Consider the following 5635-nt stretch of genomic DNA (forward strand, 5'->3'; position numbering starts at 1 on the left):
GTCCTGTCTTACAGCAAGGCCACAATCACAACTAATTACCAAACAGATTAGTCTGTGATCAGCCTTATAAAAAAAGGATTAGCCAAATTTTATGAACTCAATTGAGGGCAATCTGCAAAGAGGAAGGGCATCTGAGTGAGCCTCAGAGACAGTACTCTTTCTAGGCAATCTTTGATAGTGTCATTCCTTTGGGTTAAGTAGCCCTCTTCTAAAATATAAACACTTCTTCCCAGAAGAGGAAGGCATTGCAGTTTTTACATAGCAATTTTTTTTTTTTTTTTTTTTTTGGAGACAGAGTCTCACTCTGTCACCCAGGCTGGAGTGCAGTGGCATGATCTCGGCTCACGGCGAGCTCCACCACCCGGATTCACCCCATTCTCCTTCCTCGGCCTCCCTAGTAGTTGGGACTACAGGCGCCCACCCCCACGCCTGGCTAATTTTTTTTTTTGTATTTTAGTAGAAATGGGGTTTCACCGTGTTAGCCAGGATGGTCTCGATCTCCTGACCTCGTGATCCACCCTCCTCGGCCTCTCAAAGTGCTGGGATTACAGGCATGAGGCACCGCGCCCAGCCTATATAGTAATTTTTTAAGATCATTGTCATCTGTGGCTGACTGACCTTATAATGTCAGCATGCTGGGCCTTCAGAGAAAAGGAGCAGTAGGACAGGAAGGAAGCAGAAAGCAGTACACGGGTGACATGCTCCGAGGACATGCTTCGGCTACCTCCCCAATGTTCAGGACTATTGACCAGCCGTGTCACTGGCAGGAGCACACTGTCCTTCCTGAAAGGGATGGACAGAAATATCAGAGAGAGGATTATAGTTACACACGTGACAGGACATTTCCACACAGCATGTAAATGAACAGTTCTAGAGTCAGTTTCCAGTACTTTGACAGAGCCAGAGGTGAGGGCAATGGATGGCTTGGGGGCTTCTCAACCCTCTTCATCTTATTCCATAAAGGTGGCTCTCTAAGAAATTCACTTTAATTCCAGAGGGTGACCGACATATTCAGAAGAAGGAAGATAGCTTTTATTTGAAAATCTACCTGAAGTTGTACTGATGTTGTATAAAATATAAGAGTTTGAAAACCAAACAAATCTGAAGGTCTCTTACCTACAGCAAGACTACAGATTCCTAGCTGTCTAACCTCAAGCAAGTTAACCTTCCAATTTAATAAGATTAATGTAAAATCTCATGCCACACTAGAATATACGTTGTATAACAGCAGGGATATTTTTTATTTTAAATGCTATGTCCCCAGTGCCTAGAACATTGCCTAGCATTTATTGAATGAATTTGTGAATGAGTGAGTAAATAATAAACAATTATTCCATTCAATGCCTACTATGTGTTAGGTATTGTTCTAATAACTGGATTTCTATGAATACTAACTGAGATGTTATCTACAAAGCAATTGGTACGCTAACCGCGTGACAGGTTCTTCCTGCCCACTGCAAATATAAAAATTAACTTACCAAGATCATGGCATTGCAGTAAAGAAAGACTTGAATTAGGCTGAGCCCTGTGGCTCACACCTGTAATCCTAGCACTTTGAAAGGCATAGGTGGGAGGATCACTTGAGGCTAGGAGTTCGAGACCAGTCTGGCCATCATGATGAAACCCTATCTCTACTAAAAATACAAAATTTAGCCATACATGGTGGCACATGCCTGTAATCCCAGCTACTGAGGAGGTTGAGGCATAACAATCACTTGAATCCAGGAGGTGGAGGTTGCAGTGAGCTGAGATCACGCCACTGCACTCCAGCTTGGGCAATTGAGCAAGACTCTGTCTCAGGGGGAGAAAAAAGAAAAGAGTAGAATTGACACAAGGCCACGCCATAGGAGAGACAGAGTTATTACTCTAATGAATCTCCCCAGAGCCTTGGAGGTTAGGATTTTTTCAAAGATAGTTTGGTAGTCAGGGGCTAGGGTAAGGGCCATGCTGATCGGCTGGGTCAAATATGAAATCACAGGGAATCCAAACTGTCCTCTTGTGCTGAGTTGGTTCATGGGTGCGGGCCACAGGAAAGGTTGGCAGGTCGAAGTGGGGCTGTACAGTTGTCAGAAATGCAAAAACCTGAAAAGACATCTCAAAAGGCCAATCTTCCATTCTACAGTAGTAATGTTATCTGCAGGAGTAATTGGGAAAGTTGCAAATCTTATGACTTCCGGAATAATGGCTGGTAATTACTAGAATTCAAACCCCTTTCATCCTCCTAACTTGGTGGCCTTCATTAGTTTTACAAGAACAGTTCAGTTTTGGGGAAATGCTGTTGTTATTTAAACTGTAAACTAAATTCTCCCAAAATGAGCTTGGCCCACATCCAGGAAAGAGCAAAGATAGCCAACCTGTGAGGCCAGAAGCAAGATGGAGGTAGCCGTGTCAGATCTCTTACTGTCATAATTTTGCAAAGGCAGTTTCAGTGCCATGCCAGTGCATAGTGTGTGGGTAAATAAATATTGTTTCCTTTATGACATTTTAAACAAGAGCAGTGGACAACAGGGGAGAGTCAATCCAAGCATTACTAACCACTCATCAGTGGCCCTACACCCTCATACTGACATTCTCAGTTGATCTGAAGGAGCCTCTGTTACTCTGCTTCTTGCCATTTGTGTTTTCACCAGAAGCTGTGCTTTAACCACCAGCTTAAAATCCCCAGATCTTTCTAATTCAGATACTATCAAGGTTGCAAATCAAAGTGAGCTTCACTTAAAGCAAATGCTAAACATCTAGTCCATAAAAGGCTTCCCCTAAAATAGCACTGATTTTCTGCCAATGCATATTTTGAACACACATATTTAAATCTCTTCAGGTATGTCTTTAAGTCTCCAATGTCCACAAATAATTTGGTAGTATTTTTCACACAATGGGTCCCCAGTGAGTAGAGTGTTTATTAGGTGAGAGACAGAAGGCAGAGGAAGAAGAGCAAAATATGGAGAATGAAAGGAGGAGAAGAGGAAGAAGGAAAGTAGAGAAAAGGGATCTTACCCTTGCTTTGCACCTGTCTTGTCCATTTAAGCATCCCTTAAGGTGGTGGGTTTTGAACATCAGTGCATAGAAGAATCATTAGGGGACTTGTTGAAAATGCAGATTCCTGCTCCCCACTCCCAAAGATTCTGACTTGCTCTCTCCTCCCACCACCCAAGATGCCGAAAGGAAAAAGGGGCAAGGGAAAGAAGGTGGCTCAGTCCCTGCTGTTGTGAAGAAGCAGGAGGTCAAGAAAGGGGTGAATTCCTGTTTGAGAAAAGTCAAAGAATTTTGGCATTGGACAAGACATCCAGCACAAAAGGGACCTCGCCTGCTTTGTCAAATAGCCCCAATATATCACGTTGCAGCTGGCAAAGAGCTATCCTCTATAAGCAGCTGAAAGTGCCTCCTGCGATCAACCTGTTCACCCAGGCCCTGAACTGCCAAATAGCTACTGACTACTTAAGCTGACCCATGAGTACAGATCAAAGACAAAGCAAGAGAAGAAGCAGAACCTGTTGGCCTTGGCTGAGAAGAAAGCTGCCAGCAAAGGGGCTGTCCTCACTAAGAAACCACCTGTCCTTCAAGCAGGGGTTAAAACTGTCACCACCTTGCTGGACCACAAGAAGGCTCAGCTGGTGGTGACTGCACACGAAGTGGATTCCGTCGAGCTGATTGTCTTCCTGACTTGCCCTGTGTTGTGAGATGGGGGTCCCTCACTGCATTACCAAGGGGAAGGCAAGAGTGGGATGTGTACTAGCCCACAGGAAGACCTGAACCACTGTTGACTTCAGAAAAAGACAAAGGAGCATTGGCTATGCTGATAGAAGCCATCAATACCAATTAGAATGACAGATATTATGAGAACCATTCTCACTGGGGAGGCAATATCCGGGGTCCCAAGTCTGTGGCTTGCATTGCCAAGTTGGAAAAGGCAAAGGCTAAAGAACTTGCTACTAAACTGGGTTAAATGTACACTGTTGAGTTTTCTGTACATAAAAATAACTAAAATAATACATTTTTTTTTTCACAAAAAGGTGGAGGGGGGGATTCTGATTCAGTAGGGTCCTGGGAAGGTACATGTTAGCAAGTGTCCCCAGTCACTTCTGATACTTAGGTAGCCTTTGCAAGCCCTTTTGAGAAACACTCACCTACGGAAATAATGATGAAGACTACTGCAAGGAAGTTTAAGTAGTTCAGGAAAAGGCCATCTATATACTGAATTCAAAATACTTGAAATAAAAGAGTGGCCATTTTCTCTGACCTCTTGTCATTGTAGGGTATAGGGTTATAACGTCGCTTTTACCATGTTACACTCTTGCTAAACATCCCAACTGGTTCTCACTGCCAGCAAGATAGAGTTACAATGTCAGCAAGGCCTTTCATAAATGAATTCCCACTTATTTTTTCCAGCTTGATCTCTTTACTCATGCCTATAGCCTTCATTCCAAGCAAAATAATCTATGCATTGTCCCCAAGCATGCTATAAACATCGTCTCTACATCTATGGTGGGGTTTCTAAAAATCACCTAACTTCCCCAACTTTGAGTGATCTAACACTTAATATTTCTTCAAATCCCAGGACTGATAGCACCTCCATCTTCCAGATGGCTCCTGCAAACCTGCTTCCTAGGTCCTCCAAGTTTGGTGTCCCCAGGTCTCCAAGCAAGACTCTTAAGAATTCCTGGCAGTTCCTAAAAGTCTTTGAATAAATTATCTTTTTCTCAAGTTTTCAAGAGCATTTTTCTGTTGATTTGAGTTAAAGAATCCTAAGTCATACACAATTTTTTCTTTAACCTTTACTCTTCCTACCTTACATTGGGCACTTTACCTATATTGCCTTGTTCCATTTATTTTTCATACATCTCTGTATTCTTTCCCCAACTAAATTGCAAGATCTTTTGGAGCATAGACTCTCTTATAAATTGTTTATGCATTTCTCCAAAGGCTTAGGACAGTGTCCTAAATAAAACATATGTAGTTGGGGTTGGGGGTGGGTAATTGACTGCCCTCAGAGGTTCAAAGTCGCCTTTCTGGCCTCAGCATAAAGTGTTCTTAAAATTCTGTTATCAAACTAGTTCTGGAATTTTCCAAATCATTACTAATCCTTTGCCAAACCAATCTAAACTGTGATGGACAGGAAGCATTCTTGTCTGTAACATTTCCCTGGTGCTGTTGTTTAATAAAGATTGCAGCCCTGTGAACATCTGCTTAAAAACAAAACCAAATTCCTCCAGGGTAACTTGATTTCTGATCTTCATCAGGAAACATGTTACACTCTAGCACTCATCAGAGCATTTATAAATCCCACACTGTAATTACAGAATGCAAACCTACCTTTTTCCCTGTGTTTGGGAGGTAAAGGTTGGGCTTTAGAGTCACAAGCCCTCCCTGTAGCTCACCAGGCTCCACTGTCTTGCCTCTTTCTTTCTAATTATCCAAAGTATATACTATTCTACACCAAGACTGCTTTTCATGAGTGAAGGAACATTGCTCAATCAAGTGAATTTACTATGAATCTTGCCCTTTTAATTTCCACGTGGAAAACACACAAAAAACACTCTATGTAACTAAAATATTTTTAATTTACTCTTTGCAGTAATTTCATATATATTTTAGTACCTATTCCTCAAAATAAACTGAAATTTTGGAAAAATAAGAT

At 42.1% G+C, this 5635-nt stretch overlaps 1 pseudogene; it reads left to right on the forward strand.

Annotated features, from left to right (window-relative positions):
• Positions 1-632: 632 nt before the first annotated feature.
• LOC108515024 (60S ribosomal protein L7a pseudogene) lies at positions 633-3820 on the forward strand (annotated as a pseudogene).
• The last annotated feature ends 1815 nt before the right edge of the window (positions 3821-5635 follow it).

Source organism: Rhinopithecus bieti, unplaced genomic scaffold, assembly GCF_001698545.2.
Source record: "Rhinopithecus bieti isolate Rb0 unplaced genomic scaffold, ASM169854v2 scaffold_32422, whole genome shotgun sequence".
NCBI classification, from domain to species: domain Eukaryota; kingdom Metazoa; phylum Chordata; class Mammalia; order Primates; family Cercopithecidae; genus Rhinopithecus; species Rhinopithecus bieti.